This window comes from Cryptomeria japonica, chromosome 10 (genome assembly GCF_030272615.1).
Source record: "Cryptomeria japonica chromosome 10, Sugi_1.0, whole genome shotgun sequence".
Classification (NCBI taxonomy): domain Eukaryota; kingdom Viridiplantae; phylum Streptophyta; class Pinopsida; order Cupressales; family Cupressaceae; genus Cryptomeria; species Cryptomeria japonica.
The window spans coordinates 538,952,563-538,970,153 of NC_081414.1; the positions used below are offsets into that span (position 1 = coordinate 538,952,563).

A 17,591-nucleotide genomic window follows, 5' to 3' on the forward strand; every position below is an offset into this window, starting at 1 on the left:
TCAATCACATAAGTATAAACGCAAGTTGTAGCTAAAGGAAATAGCACACTTAGATATATAAATATTGTCAAATGTATACAAAACTCATGGAATATGAAATCCATGACATCAAATGTTCCAAACAAATATCAAAACAATAACTAGAAGTCTATGGCTCATAGGAGCCTGCATCCTTCCTACAAAAGCATCTAAGGTAGGTCCTGGATAATGCAACAGCCATCATATATTTTTAACTATGAATATGCAAAGATTTGCAACAGGGGATATGTATTATGTAGATTTTTATGATCATGATTCATCATTGACCTATAACTTTCTTAGACTTCTAGTTTAATGAGGGCTTAAGGGCATACCAAAATGAGGTTGAGGGTAGCACCGCTCGCAAGGGTTTACGCGTGGGAGAGAAGAGGTAGAGAGATAATAAGTCTAGATCTTGGGGGAGAGAGGAGATGAGATAAAGAGAGGTAGAGAGAGGAGATAGAGGAAGAGTGATAGGGAGAGAGATAGGTCTAGAGTTCAGGGGAGATAAAGGGAGTGAGATAGAGAAAGTGAAAGAATGCTGCTAGGAGCATGTTGATTATTGAAATTTGACTGTCTGAAAATTTATAAGATCTTCTAAAACATATTAATTTGCATTAAAGCTCCTAGAGATTTGAAATCACTCTCAAACATATTGAAATGTGACTTATACTTAATTGTTATATTTCATGTATATATTTTGATGAAGAGAATGAGATTGACTTGAAGACAAAGATGAGGAGTTAAATGTTATATTTTTTGTATATTTTGGGGGCATGTCATAAACCAAAAAAGCATTGAAATTTTCTAATTTAAAACAGAAAAATGGTTGAGTTTTAAAACACTTGGTTGACACGTTCAGGTGACGGGACTTGCCCAAACTCAGCAAGTTTTACCTAGACTCGGCTAAGTCCAAGCTCAAGCCCCTAGAATTCGCCAGGCTTGACTTGACTCGTGGCTCGCCGAGTCAAGGCAAGTCCATGTGAGTCTTGATTCTTTGTTCTATATACAAAGAATAAAAAAGTCAGATCTATGCTACCTATGCTTATATTCACTTATCTATTTCACAGCCATTGAAAGAATGGCCATGTTACATTAATATACAAATATAAAATACAAAGAGACATTATGGCATTTACGAGAAACATAATGGCTCAACTTCTAATGTTTTGAACCCTTATTATTTCATTTTCTAGAAACTCTATAGAGCAATTGTCATGAATACAATTGACATTGCTAGAGTTGTGTGCCATAAAATAAGATGATTAAAGGGTTTATGAGCATCTCAAGGGTCATGCCATCAGGATCAACCAAAATAATATTATTGCAATTTTGGATTTTTTTAGTTTAACCCAATGTTTCTAGGTGCACAAGGCAAATCTCTACTCTTTAAATATTCAAATTCAGATGTTTTCCCTCTTATTTGAATGTTCAAACTTGGTTGGAATCTTTGGAGAGCATACTTACCACTTGTTCACTTACTCATGACACCCAATGGAAGTTGAAGGGTCACTGTTTCTCATAAGGGTGGTTATGATGGTGGGCCGTTTGCATTTTCTATTTATTTAATTTGTATCTTTTACCTTCATTGACAAGCCTTTGACATTAATTGAGGAGCTTGTGTGTGGACTGTGGAGTCACTTGGAGGAGAGGATCTTGCTTTCTATGTGATTGTGTTGACTAGGTAAAGGTTGCTTTTGACTTCCTGATTTGCAATTAATCCTTCTTGAATGGCACCATATTTGAGAGGAGTTGCTATTGAGGGGATTTACAAATTGACTTGACTTGATTCCTTGACCACCTTAAAGGGAATGCAAATCTAGAGATAACTCTTATGAATGCTTTGACTTGTGAGACTCAAAATCAGCAAAAGGACAGGACTTATTTTATATTATATTTCTTATTTTTACATGAGGCTCTAATAAGTATTACAAATCTGTTATAAATCGCTAATATTAGTTAAGGAACTCTCATTTAAATCTGGTCCAGGTTTTTTAATAATTAGCTTATGTTAGAATGGCCAGTTTTGAGGTTTTTCCTTCTCTCTGTTTAAGTGTTTAATCCTACCTTGGGAACCCATTATAAGTGTCTTGGTGAAGTGTTGTGAGGTCTTGCTACAAGGGGAAGTTCGCCATTCATTTGGTTCCCTACTCTTGACTACATCAAATGGTATCAGAGTTGGTTTATCCTATAAGGGACTGTGTTTGAATGCCCTCTAATGTAAGAGTACTAAGTAAATGGTGTACCGTGTAAGAATGTCCGACATTAAGTGGATGGTGGGTAGAGGGTGTTTTGAGAGTCTACTTCTTGTAGTGAAAGTCTTGGGTAAAGGACATGTGCAATTCCTCTATAAGGATGATCAATTCGTCGGTCAAAGTGCATGTGAATCTATTATTGTGTCAAAAGTGTGTGGGTCTCTGGGATTGTGGATGGATCAAAGTTGTTGTGACGTTTTCACACATCGCCCCACTGCAAATGGGGACCCCCACTTTTTTCTGCTTTCTAGGACAGTTGTAGAGTCTTTAGCTATAAGCCTTTGCTTGAGGAGGTGTAGTGTCTTAGGTGGCCAAGAGGTAATCAAATCAAGTCTCTCCCTTTGGGTGAAATTGAGTCAGAATGGCTTCTCAACGCCTTGGAAATGAACGATATATGATAATCATTCCATTTGTTCATCATCATTGGCTTTGCAAAATCAGAAATGAAGTGCTGAAATATGGTTAAGGAAAATTGTTTGAAAGAGAGTGAAAACTTGGAAGAAGGATAGGCTAAGGTCTGAATGATCATGAAGAGGCTCAGGGCAAGGTGATTACGTAAGCAAAACTGAACGTCTTAAGGTCATTTCCTTTGCCCCCCAAAATCAGCTAACTACATGTGGGGTCTCAAATCAGCAAACTTTCACCCCACATTTCCTTTGCTTGAAGATGATCATGACCTTGCTAGAACGTTGCTAAGAATTTATCAAAAAACCTGATCTATGGCAAGCAAAGGGAATGAATGGAGTACCAAGCCAATCAACAAGTGATGAATCACTTCCAATACCCTTGACAAAGCGCGAACTTTACCTTGGCATTTCCTTTGGGGACATCAAAGCACAAACTTTACCTTGACACTTCCTTCGCCTCCCTCAAAACGTGAACTTCCTTTGCCCATGCTAAACCGCAAACTCCTTTAAGCACCTCCTTTGGCTTGCCCCCCAAAAAGTGCGAACTTCCTTTGACCACCTAAAAGCACGACTTTCCACCTTTCACTTCCTTTGCCTATGTAAAAGCACAAAATTCTTGTAATGTCCCCTTTTTTTAGGTGACATGAGATGAGCAGGGGTTGACCTACCATTCGAGTTCCCGTAGGTCAACAACATGGTTAGGGGACTCATTCTGAGGGTCATGGAGCTTTGCAGGGGATCTGTGAGCCGTTTCGGACTTTCAGACGAGGTCTCCTATTTTTTAGGGAGAACTAGCAGTTGACTGAATGACCACCTGGGGGACTGTTGTGACCATTTCACACATCGCCCCATTAGAATGGGGACCCCCTCTTTTTCGCTTTTGTTTTGCTTGTTCTTCTCTCTGCTTTTAGGGTTTTGAGTGAGTGAGTTGTCTATCTGGACTAGGGCTAAACCTTAGGAGTTTCTTTTGGATGTTATTCAAGCTGAGTCCAGTCGAATTTTGGAAAGTTGTTAAGCATCCTCCCAAAGAATTGAGATGATTGAAATAAGGTATGTCCTTCAAGAGAGTCAAATGGGTCTCAGGTTAGGTCTAATAAGGTTTTTAGGGTAAAACCCAATTTTGACTAAGTGTTAGCATTTTTGAAGGTGAAATTGTGTGTTCTTGCCTAGGTGAGTTTTGATCAAATTTTTGAAGCAAGATGATGCCTGAAACAGACAAATCGCTCCTAACCCTCAGAGAGGGCCCAGGGCGAAATTTATCTGGAGTACAATTTCTTGTTTTTGATGAACTTGCTAACTGGTTCCTGACCTTGAAAGTGACCTGACTTTGCCTTGTGAAGCAGTTTGAGACTTAAATTTGAAGCAATTTGGCCAAAAGGGGTAAAATCACTCCTGACCCTCAGTGAAGGCCCAAGGCGAAAATGTTGTTTAAATCATATTTGTCACTGACTTTTCTAAATTGCTTTGTGCAGGGTCTCCTGGAAACATGATTGTACATGACTTAATGCTCTGGAAGGATTGAAGGCATGAAAATTGATGAATTTTGGAGACTAACAGAAAATCGCTCCTGACCCTCAGAGAGGGCCCACAGCGAGAAATCTTATAAGGGTCATTGCTAGCCTTATTTGGTCGATTTGAGAGGTCAAGAGCATGATGAAGGATAGAATGAACATAATGAGGTATCTAAACTTGATCAAAGATGATAAATTGAAGGAGTTTTGCCCAGGAAAGGAAAAATCGCTCCTAACCCTCAAAGAGGGCCCACAGCGATTTTCTTTGTGTGCACATTTTTGGACCTTTCTTGGACATGAATTTTTATTCATAGCAAAGAACAAGACGATATCTCCCTTGGCAAAGTGATTTTTAGATGAAAAGTGAAACATTTTGGTCCAAGTAGCAAAAATCGCTCCTGACCCTCAGAGAGGGTCCACAGCGAGATTTTCAAATATGCATTATTCTTACAAGATCAAAGTGATTTTATGATTGGAAGGGATGAAGGAAAGCATGTTCTATCCGTTGAATATAATTTGGAGGATCAACACAAGAAGAAATCAACCCAAAATGAAAAAATTGCTCCTGACCCTCACTAAGGCCCACAGCGAAAAATCGCTCCGAACCCTCAGAGAGGGCCCACAGCGAGAAACCTAAAATGGGAATTTTTCATCCAAGTTTGAGGAAGGCTAAGGTTAGGCATGGGTTTGAAACGATGTTTGAAAAGCCTTGAAGTGAAAAGAAATCGTTGAGAATCAAAATTTTGAAGGCAATTACAAAAATCGCTCCAGACCCTCAGAGAGGGCCCATAGCGATTTTCCAGTTTTCTCTCCTTGGTTTGAAGAATTGAGATAAAATCTTGTGTGGACAGGAGGAGAACGTGATGTGTTATGCCTTGGAGGTGATTTGAAGATTAAAAGATAAAGGAATTTGCCTAAAACCCAAAAGTCGCTCCTGACCCTCATTGAAGGCCCACAGCGAGATTTTCAAAAAAGGCATGTTTTCTTCAAAATGGTGCTAAGGCAAGGTTAGGACAAGGAGAAGAGACCTCCGAGAACATGATGAATATTATTTTGCCTTTGAAACTTGATGATTTTGGTCAGAAAATGAAAAATCGCTCCTGACCCTCAGAGAGGGCCCATAGCGAAAAATCGCTCCTGACCCTCAAAGAGGGCCCATAGCGAAAAATCGCTCCTGACCCTCAGAGAGGGCCCATAGCGATATTGTTGAAAATCCTCATTTTACCTTGCAACAACAAAGCGAATTTGGTTGGAGTGGATTAAGGAAGGACATTGCCAAATGATGAATAAAGTTTTAATAAAAAATGATGAAGAATCAAGCCCAATTTGCAAAAATCGCTCCTGACCCTCAGAGAGGGCCCAGAGCGAAAAACTTCAAAATCACACCTTTTCTCCAAAATTGGATAGAGCTAAGTTTGCAGTTCAGTGAAAGGACCTAGTTGAAATATCTTGAAGAGATTTTGGAGGTTGAAAAGTGCTAAACTTGAGCAAAAAATGAAAAATCGCTCCTGACCCTCAGTGAAGGTCCAGAGCGGAATTGTCTTTAAAGACATTATTTCCTTCAAAATTATTGATGAATTAACTTTATAGTGCAAGGAAATGGACTTTATAGTGCAAGGAAATGGATTTTGGAAGTAGTATTGAAGGTTTAACAAACAGGCCAAGGTGGATTTTTGCTAAAAAATGAAAAATCGCTCCTGACCCTCAGTGAAGGTACAGGGCGAAATTTACATTTTCACCTATTTTTCCTCATAAAAAATGTCAAATTTGAAGTGCAACACGTTAACGGGATATCAATTTACCCTCCAGGAGATTTTCAAGTTGAAATGTGAAATATTCAAGGCTAAAATTCAAAAATCGCTCCTGACCCTCAGAGAAGGTCCAGGGCGAAATCCTCATGAAATCTCATTAAGCCTTGTTTTAAAAATTAATATTCTCCAAATTGCATTAGATCGCCAAAATTGCTAATTTTGAGGCATGTGGAAAATTAAGATTAAATTGACATTAAATTTTGGCATTTAACAAATTGATTTTAGGCCTTAGAAAATCGAACTTTTAATCTTGGAGGTATTTAAAATTAATTTTTATTAAATTAAAATTAAATATAAAGCGCACAAGGCCTTATTTTCATTTATTTTGCCAAGTCGGCCCCCTTTTTTTGGAATTTTATTTATTTTAAACCTCTTTTTTGCCAAGTCGGCCTAGAGGGAGCAAAGGGGTGAGCGCTCTATATATTGGAGGTGTTTTTTCACAATTCAAATCATTCAATCATTGCCTTAAGAGCGAATTTGGAGAGCTAATTGGAGGTACGAAATCTGGTTTGCTTGGAGCGAATTTATTTCAAGTGTTGGAGACTAGAAGGGAGTGGAGTTGATTCTTTTGAGGAAGGAGGCGCATTTTATCCAAGGGAGAACTTTGATCTACATTTTGCCTAGCGAAATTCATCTATTTTTGCATCATTTCTTAGAGTTTAATACTCGAGGAGGTATGGCGAAATCATCTTAATACCATCGTCGAAGATTTGAATTTTGAACATTTGTTTTGAAAATCCAAGTATTGCGTAATTAATTAGGAAATGATAACTCAAAATTTATCATGAAGTTTCCTAATTAAAATCTTAAATCTTCCTTTTTACTCTATATTTCTACACTTCAAGGTATATTACTAATTGTGAAATGTTGTGTAGGTGTCAAGATGGCGACTCCAAAGACAGGAGCATCCACTAGTCGTCCAACCCTCATCAAAGAAGATCAGAAGAACGAAGAATTGGAGACCAGGATCGTGTCCAAATGGAGCAATATCGAAGATACCAACTTAGGAAACTTCAGTGTGAAGAAGTTTCGAGAGGTCCCCTACATTGGCAAGCCATCACCTGTCATGAAGAGAATAATTGAAAGTGGCATCATCAAGGCGGCAGGATTCACCCCAGCAATCCAGTGTCATGAGCTGATGATCGAGTGTGCCCGCCATTATGACTCACAATCGAGATCGATCGTATCCAAGGAAGGAAACACTTTAGCTTACCTTTCAGAGGAGGCTATAAGTGAGGCTCTCCATCTTCCAAAGCATAAAGATATGATTTACAAAAGTTTAGAAGGAGCCAGGTCAATGTATGAAGATGATCCTGACACCTATTTGAACCTCATCAACAAAAATTGGTTGCTCAAAAGTCGTCCTCGCCTGAACAAGATTCCCAATACACCGCATAGGATTGATTTCCAGGGGGAGTACAGAGATTTGATAACTTTGCTCAATCGAGTTACAGGGTCTCCTCAAGCCTTCTACTTCGAGAAGTGGATGTTCTTCTTCATTCAAGTGATTGTCCAAGGAAAGGGAACGATTCATTGGGCCAGAATAATTAGCAATAGCCTGGATGTGCAGTTGAGAAGACTAAGGCCTACCAAGTCGTTCCACATGAGCTCATACGTCATATATGCCTTGATCAGGAGTTTCAAGTATGCAGGGCTACCTCACAGAGGAGTGATCGGAAGAGGACCCAGAGAGGTGAGAGTTTGTGACTCTTATGTTCATCTGCATCATCCAACTGGAAGTGACTACAAGTTAGTCAATGATACCTTCACGATGAACATCACTAGGATATTGCAAGGCGGGATTCACAATCGACTATCTCCGGATGCACAAGAGCTTGTGAAGAGGTATGGTGCTTGGTTCATCCAATTTCAAAAGTTTACATACATCAGAGTTCAGGGATGTCCTTCACCTCCTTACATGTTGCCGAGATATCCGACAGATAGAATAGTGCTACTTGAGGTAACCAGACAATTGGTAGCTTGTGCAAAGGTATCCAGACACAAGCATGGAAATGGAGTGCCCGTACCTATCATATTGGGGAATTCAGTTGAGGTATGTCCTAATACTCAAGCTTTAGAGGATGCAGAGAAGGAATTAGCCTTGTATTCATTCACCTTCTTTTTCCCGCAGGAGAATTTTGATCCTTATGGTTATATGGAGGAAACAGTTGCTAGGAAGTACGGACATGAGTTTCAGGTAGAAGACTTTTGGATGAATCTCTCAAGTGATTTAGAAGTGAAAAGAAAGATGCATTCCAGATTACCTTTAGATTTCATCAGGAAATGCAAAGTTTATAGAGTAGCCGATCAAGCTCAGGACAATGACAGACATCTCTAGTCATCCTATGACAAAGAAGATAAGAGAGTGAAGATAGATTGGAGCGAGCCTGAGATTTTGGACTTGAGAGCTTTGATGGCTCCAGTTTTGTCATGTACTCGCAGATGGGTGGATGTACAACATCAGAAGTTAAGAGAGCAGAACGTACCAATGACTTTTACTTTTGAAGAAAGACCAGAGGAAGGAGGAGCAAGCGTAAGTGAAGACACCTCTCATCCTAGAGGCGCAAAGAGGAAAGAAAGACCTGAGAAAAGAGAATCTTCTAAGAAGAAGCAAGAGGCCAATCGAGATCGCCCATCAGGCACATCTTCTCGACATGGAAAGAAGGCAAGTCAAGATGAAGGCCAAGAGAAGATAGTACTTGAGATTGATGAATCCATGGAATCCATGGTACAGAATGATAGGCCAGAGAAGGGACAAACACCTCAACATTCATCAAGTCAACCTCTACAAATTGATGAGCTACAAGAGGATCAGGGAAATGATGATGAAGCGACATCTCCTCTTCGAGAAGATGAACCCTTACTTAAAGAAATACAAGTTAGAGAGACAAGATCTGCCATCCCAGATTGGTTGAAGGAGAGACTGACAAGGGTGATTGTGATTGAAGAAGAAGAGGATGTAATTGACTTAGAGAGCCTTATAGGAAATTCTCAAGAAGTAACGGAGAAGAGGAAGGCCACGAAGATGTCCAAAGTGATAAGGGATGAGACAGGATCCAGGAAATTGCAGATAGCTACACTAGTAGTGGACAAGTATGAAGGTGAAATTCTTGCAGATGAGTATGATGTAGAAACATTTGAGCTTGGTCCACTCACTACTGAACAGGCAATGGATGAGGCAACCGATTCATTTGAAGCACTTAAGGGCAAACTTAAGGAAGAAATGGAAAAGAATAAGAAGCTTGAGAGAGAGGTCGGTGCTTGGAGAGGCTACTTTAGTCATCTGAATCAGCCCTTGAGACATCTCCAGCAGTATCTCCTGTGCAAGCACTTCCTCTAGAATCAGTTGGCGAAGCAGAAAGAGTCAAGAGCTTGGTTCAGCTTATGAGTTCTTGGATTGATAAATCCCACACGGTAGCTATTGAATTTGCAACAAGAATGATGAAGACAATCCATCGAGCTATCCAGGTCCTTGAGATTGTCCACAATCTAATGATAACTGTAGCCGCTTTCGCTCACACTAGAAATGTTATCATTCCCGTTCTGCAAGTAATCAGGCAAACACCAAGGAAGATCCTAGCACAGGAAAAGATAATGGATGGAGGAACTCATAACCTACTTCAGTGGTCAACTATACTCCAAATGAAAGAGGTTCTTTTCGAAGACATCAACACCAAATGCAGTCAAGTTGAAGGTGTCATCCATCCAATTCAGGATAAAGTGTTTGAAGTATTGTGTACCATCCTTGGCCGACGAATCGAGATTGAGACAGATGTGGACAACCAAGAGTTGGAAGATAGAATCAAGGTCATCTTTTGCAAAGATGAGAATGTCATCACAGATGAGCAACGGGATCTAATGTTCACTACTATGCTCCTGATTGAGAAGATCAAAGAACTCGAACCTGGATGGGAAGCGGCTCTTCTCACTGCCTTTGATCAAGTTATTCACTTGGAGGAACGAATGAAGAATCTTCCTGAGATTCCCATTGCTGAGGTTGAAGGAATTGTGTCCAGATTCGTTGCATATACTAAGAAAGAGCATTGGAAAGGGAACAAGGTTCTAGAAGAAAGGTTGTTATAGAATGATGTGGCATCTTAATTATCATTAGTCTATGTTTCCTCGACTTTTGTGCCAATTAAATATTTGGCTATGCATTTAATAAAGTCCATCTAAAAAGGGAACTTTTTGTAACAAACCCTAATTAGGGTTTAGGTGTCAGAATCTCAACCATTGATCTTCTTTCGATCTGGGTCGTTCATTGTAATTGAGGATGCTATATATACCGTCACTCATTTTCATTTTGTCATTAGAAGATGAGATCAGATTAGATTTTAGAGAAAGAGATTAGAGAGCTTAGAGAGAAAGTTATTTTGTAGCAAGATTGAGTAGTGAAGAGAGAATTTCGAACAATTGTTGTCTATTTTGGCTTGGAGATCAATAAAATATTGAAGTTATGGTATTTTATTGCAATTCTTGTGGCTATCTTCATGGTTGTTTACTTTCTTGAATCATGCTTGGTCGAAGTAGTATTCAAGTTTGAAGGACTAACTGTTGTGCTTGATCTTTGGTGAGATTCACGTTCCAAACCACTAGCTTCTTACTGATTGTAAGGACGCCTTGTGTGGTCAACTGGAAATATTTAGATTGCTTGAACCTTCAATCATTATTGAACTATTGATATGTATCTTTATGGTAGTATCTATAATTCTTGACGATTTGAAAATCACTAATCACCTTAGAAGATCGCATCAATTCCAGTAGAGTTGTAATTCCTTGGCAATACTGAAATTGGTAGAATCTTACCAAGTCTAGCCTACATTGAGTCATTCTTAGGATTAGATTAGAATTCATCTCTTGAAAACCCTATCTTTTGATCTTTTTTGAGAATTTGTTAGTATTAGGAAAAATCTTGTTCCTGCAGTCCAGTGAGAGCAACACAGACTAGCTTTCAAAGTGCGTAAGACCCCTTGAAGAAACAGCATTCACAACGACCACTGGTGCTTATCCACACGTAGAGATCCTACAACGAAGAACCTTGAAGTCACCCTGATTGATCCTTTTTTGCGATATCTTCAGCATTCAGAGGCTTTACTCAAGAGAGGATAAGGTACCCTTGGGTATTTTATTTTGTGTTTGATAGTGTACAAAATACATGTCAACAAGGACCAAGGAGCAAAGCAGGATCCTTTTGAGCAGTTACAGGTGTTTGAAGAGAGGTTCCTACTTTTTAGGGAGATTCCCTACCTTTTAGGAGGTTGTGGCAGTTTCCATATTTGAGGTTCCAAGGGACCATACTATGGTTTCAGTTTCAGGAAGATTGGGTGTATTTCCTAGTTTCTAGGAGCATCCCTAGATTTTAGGGATGGGACTGGCAGTTAGCTCAACTTTTCCGGCATCGGTCACAGATAGGTGACAAAGTTATATTCATGATTGCTTGGTTATTTTGGGCTGTTATTGGATATCTGGAGATATTTTAATATATTTCAATATTTCCTAAGTTAGCGATTTAACAAATTAAAATAAGGCTATGTATTTAGTCATTTCGGAGTAATAAGGGGTTTCTGGCTTCATCTAGGTTGATATGCCTATGTGTTATAGCTCGTTGGAAAGGTCTTGAACTTTGCTACATGATTCTCACCTTTCGGAGTCTTTTTGAATGCTTGACGCTATTTATTTGCAATTTAGTGTTATTTTCCTATAGTTGATGCCATAATTAGAAAATAACACTCTTTTCATAATACGCCAACTTTACTCCCTTTTAGGGTTTGGCTTGGAAAGGAAAGGAGATATAAGGAGATGAAGACCTAATTGTTCATTATCTTTTTACACAATCAAACTTATTTTGTGAATTTGCTCTGAGTGAGTGATTCTTCATCTGGGACGCAAACCCCAAGATCTGGACTGGCTGGGACGTAGCCCTCAACAGTTATTGGCATTGGATTCTTCAGGCAGAGTGCATAGTTAACAGAGATTGAGTACGCCATTCTTCATTATGGATTCAGGTTGCAGAGTAAGGGTTTCAGCATGGCAGATTGATTCTTCAGCTTGGGCGTGATCCTTGCAGCCTTAGAGCCGCCATTTGCAGCAGGTACATCCCACGTGGAATGTAAGGAATGCATGTATTCAGCCTTAGAGGTATTCTTGATTCATGATATATTATTTTGTGAAGAACTTGGAAGTTGCAGGTCTGCAATTTACAACAACAAGCAGGTTTGAGATGGAAACCTCAGATTTGGTCTTCAAGAGGACGGAATCCCTTCTACAGGAGGCACGTGGAACACATCAGAAGCTTGTTTCAGGCATATTGAGGGTCATTTCAACAAGCAAACTCAGTAATCATTAGCAGCAAGGTCATTACATCAGATCTAAGCAAGAATACATTCAATTTCAATGCATTACTTATTTCTTTTGGCAGCTGTACTGTTTCCCAAGGGGGTCGTACCATTACAGATGGTTGTGGAGTGATAATAAATAAAATGGAGGGTTTTAACTCCATTTCTTGTTCTTAACTTCATTGTTAGGATCAGCAAGGACTGTGTAGAAGAAATCACAGTCATCGAGCTTGAATTGAGATCAGGGTGAGCAAAACAATGAGGATTTAAGGCTAAAATTGTATAATTTTGCCTGGCAGAATTTGGATTTCCAGCTGGTAATTGGGTTTTTGGCCCAATTTGTTATTGGTATTTCATTTGGAGGTAGTATAAGTGTATTGGTACATCTGGACTGCCCTTGTACCTTCAACTCATGCCTGTATCCATTTCTAGATAGCAAATCAGCAACAAACCCCAGCGCTGGATCCGTGGTATATTTCTAATTGTTTTGGTGAATGTATCTTCACTCCTAGTTGAATGTAATCTGCTGTCATAAATAAAATCAGAAGCTGATATCTTATTTTGAGTTGAATTATATGTTATTATTGGTTAATGGTTGCAATCCTCGTCACCAAAAAATAAACAACACTTTTTGCATCTTCTGCTGTCATAAATAAAATCAGAAGCTGATATCTTATTTTGAGTTGAATTATATGTTATTATTGGTTAATGGTTGCAATCCCCATCACCAAAAAATAAACAACACTTTCTGCATCTTCTGTCTAGTCTCTAAGAACACCAAAAGGCTCTAAAAGATAGTTTATTAATTAAAACTTATCCAGGGCAGCAAAGAACCCATTTAGGGATCTTTCAATTCTTGTACTGGACAAATTCCACATTGGAAAGACATGAGTTTTTAGCGCTAACATATGATGAGGGGCCCACATAAGAAGAGAAACATTTCATGTCAAATTTTAAAGAACAAAACAAGTCGGCCTTATATCAAAAGACGCATCCTTTCAATGCCTATAAAGGGATATATTGATCATTTCATTTGATCAATAATCGTTTGCTAGTTGATACCAAGTCAGCGAATTTATGTCCTAAACAGCGACCTGATCTTCAAGACCAGCAGAGTCATAGTGAACTCACCTTCAGATCAGTGAATTTGTGTGGTCATCATAAACAAACAGCAAATTTGCCCTTCAAAATTCAGCGATCTGGATCAATCAAAACACAGCAAACTTGTGTCTTCTTCAAGTCACAGCAATTTCCTTCAAGCAGATCAGCAACGAACTTCCTCCTTCAATCAGCAATTGTCAAGTCTGCAATATCAAAGAGAAGGTGAATTTTGACCTACAGCAAACAAGGTTAAATTCAATCATCATTCCCAGCAAGGAGTTCAAAATCCAACATGAAAGAAAAGACCTTGGAGAACAGAACTGCAAGAGGATATCAGCTGGGAGAGGAATAAAACACAGAACATACCAATCTTGGGTAGATTTGAAGCCATAAATTGGACATTTCCAGATCTGAGAAAGAACATCATTCCCAGAAATGTCTGATTTTCAAACAATTTCCAGAACTTTCAAGCTTATCTCTAGATTTGAAAGGTTTTTAAGAAGTATGAAATTTGTGGAATATCATTTTCATTTTGGTGTTTTGATTCAAATTATGTTTGTTCCAGGTTTGATGCAAGTGGGATGAAAATGCAAAGGAATTTGAAGAAGCTCAAGACTTCAGGGCTTGGGAGGAAGATCACAACTACATGCAAGAGGGCAAATCAAGGCATATATGATGAGCAAGTAGCAAGGGCAACACAAGGATAGGATCATCATCACAGGCTACGAGGCAAGGAGAAGAGATCAAGGAGACCACAAGAAAACTCCAAGCTTGGGATGAAGAATTTCCATCGTAGGAAGAAGGTAACATTGTACAAGGAAGACCAAGCACTCAAGAAAGAAATTTCTCACAATCTTGAATTTCCTCCGGAAGACCAAGAATCATTGCTAGTATAACAAGATGGAAGCTCCAAGGAGGTAATCAATACAAGAGATAGTTTCAAAAGAGTTAATCAAAGTTAGAAGATAATGCAAATTGAGAATATCTCCAACCTTTGTCTCATTCATGATTGAGCTTGGAAATGCTGAGTATCAAGAGATATGCCTCATTCACTTACCTTTGTGATGAGCTACGAGGATCAGCTAGTTGAGGTAGCATCCAGTCATCACTTAGCCAACATTTCAAGCTAAGGAATCCAGATTCAATGCACCTAACTCATCCAACAAAGAAATAACTACCACAGGGGCACAAAGTTTGATGCACCTACCCTCACCATCTATTGGTCGAATATTCAAGGAAGGACATGTGTCCATTTTATTGTAATTTTGTCATTGGTCAAGCATTAAATGTCTTGTAATGGGTGTAACAAACCCTAATTAGGGTTTTCTGTCTTTCAATCTTGGCCATTGATGAGGATTTGATCATGGCCACTCATTGTAATGAGAGCACTATATAAGGGTCCACTTCTTCATTTGTAAAAGTTAATAGTTTTATAGATTAGCAATAGATCAGTAGCAGATAATAATTAGATAGAGTAGAGTAGGAAGAGAAGGCAAACATTATTGCCAAGACTTTATTGAAAGCAACATATTAATTTCATTGAAGATATGGTGAGCTTTATCTATTGATTCAACATTTGCACGGTCTCTATTTCTCATTTAATTTTCATGTTGTTTAGATGAATGGAAGAACTATGTGCATGATCAATGGTGAAATTCATACATCCATACTACTAGCATTTTGCTAATTGTAAAGTGTCTTGCATAGTCAATTGGATCCATCTTAGCCAAGCTTAACTCCAATTATCACTCCTTCATTGATATGCTTCGCCTTGAGGGCATCCATGCTTGTAGTGGTGATTTGAAAATCATTAGCTATCCCCAGAAGATTGCACTAGCCTTGTGGAAATGTTTGTTGCATGTCAAAGCAAAGATTAGTTGAGTTTCATCAAAGATTGTACAATGCTCTTTCATTCTTAAAATTAGATTAGCTTCCTAAACCCTATCTCTTTTGCTCCTTTTTTAGTCAAGATAATTTCCATGTTCCAGCGACATTCAAGCATTCAAGATTCAACGTAAGTCCACTTTGTGATTCCAGCAATATCACATCAAACAACTGAGTCTATCCAAGAGCACATCAAGACGTGACATTCGAAACCTTGGAGTCATCCCATTTGATCACGCAATTTAGCACTTGGGAGGATTTTGTTCAAGAGAGGATAGAATACTTAGTATTTTATTATGTGTTACATTGTGCATGAAAAACGTAGTCAGCCAAAGTGAGTATGAAGATGTCCTCTAAAAGGAAAATTAGGTGGTCCTAAAGGGATAGGTGGTGATGGGCATTTGAATTTAAATCAAATTCCAAGATAGAGGGCAAGAAGATTTGAATCACACGACTAAAAGAAATGACTAAGTGGCAAAGAATCCAATTATGTGTGACAAGATGGCAATGACAAAGCAGAGCCATGGAAATCACAACAGGAATGAGGATTGAGTGGCCCAAGGGCATATCTTGAGCAATCACAAGGTCAAAGCCACACAATGTTTATTAAGTTGTGCAATGGGAGGTGGGATACCTAGCATGAACAAGCAATGATGAGACCAAGTAAGCATTAAGTAAAAAAACCCTTCTAATTGTGCAATAGGACCAAGATAATCAAGCATAGCCTTTCATTATGCACAACAATCACATACAACAATGGCAAGCCCATTCAAATCATGTGATAGAGCATGTTCCCGTTAGCATAAACTTAAGTTCTCTCCTATTTGCCAAACTTGCCACCTTTCCATATCAACTCACTATTGCCATATACTAATAGGTGTTGGCTTTGTTCTTGCTATTCTTGCAGGGTTTCACAAGTTATTTAGCAGGTTTAGTGTCCCCCATTAATTGATTCGTTGTACAGAATTTTCCAGCTAAATCCAAAATCAAAATTACTGCAACTAGACTCTCTTTTTTGTTGTTCAGAATTTTCATAATCATTTGACACTTAGGGTTGACATTTTCATCTCCCCGAGGATTTCTTCACTGTTTTCATCATCCAAAAGCCTCTAAGGATGCAAAGAAAGGACTAAGTTTTGAAAATGGCAAATCATGAGTGTACAATTGAACTAAAGACAGTACTTGAGAATGTATTCCATCTAATTCATGATACCTCATTGGATTATATAAAATTATAAATATTCTTGATCTAAAAGTTGGCAACAAGGTCAAGAAGGGCAGCAAGTTCACCAAAAGTCTGTAACAACAATTTAGTAAAAAACAACAGCATTCCCAGTTACAATCCAGTTTTCGGATCCAGAGACTGCATGTGCATGTCATTACAAATGAAACATGTAGGAGTCAAGACTTTTGAGCATCAAGTTCTATGCAATTTAACTTTAGACACATTGACATAGCCCTAAGCTTGCAACCATTCAAGGAGATTCAAATAGTTGATTTGGAGTTTGCACAATGAAATGGAACTTGGAGGGATGTCAATATGAGTTGGCAAACAAATGATTGGTAGAGCCAAGGAGACTAAAATGGCTACCCAAAACCTTGTATGGAAGAAAATTCAAAGTGGATAGCAGTATAATGATTATTCTTTTGAACAAAGTAATAGGGCAACTTGAGGCAAAAACTTCAAAAACCAGATGCTTTATATTTCAATATCATTTGCAAGGGAAAGAGTTACACTGACTGGGGTCATGTCATCAGCAATAACATCCATATATAGTTAGTTAATCTCTCCCAAGCAAAGTACTTTCATATGATGTCTTATCCAGTCTACACCTTAGTTCAAACAAAAGCTTTCAAAACACTGGACATGATACAAGAAGATTGCCACTTTTATGCAGGTTCCAAAATTGGAGTGAAGCATTTCAAAAGAGTCAATGATGTTTTATGTATGTTGGCGATGAGAGACTTGGAAACCTAGAACCATGTCTCCATTTCAAAGTAGGCTAGGATGGTTTATCAAAATGGAGTTACTGATTTATCGATTTTCCCACTTTTACTCATGTCAAGGCATGAGGTTATGATTCATATCCATATTCAAGGGATGTTGATGAAGTATTGCAGAAAGCTAGCAATATCTCATTTTATTTGCATGAACAAGCACAAGAGAAGGGCAAGGTTTCTGATACAAATTGGCCGTTCACATTTTCTAGTGCCTAGGATGCTAAAATATGGGAGCAGAACTTAAAAAATTAAATCTCAAGTTCACCAT

General features: G+C 38.6%; 1 protein-coding gene across 2 annotated transcripts in view; it reads right to left on the reverse strand.

Annotated features, from left to right (window-relative positions):
- Positions 1-17,591, reverse strand: part of LOC131060781 (uncharacterized) — a 46,534-nt gene that overhangs the window by 9,293 nt on the left and 19,650 nt on the right. The window contains exon 2 of one of the 2 annotated variants that reach the window (XM_059213179.1): positions 13,469-13,641. The exons of the other annotated variant lie outside the window; for it this stretch is intronic. The gene's annotated coding sequence lies outside the window, so the exon portion shown is untranslated. The remainder of the gene's footprint in view (positions 1-13,468; positions 13,642-17,591) is intronic. 2 annotated transcript variants of the gene reach the window in all.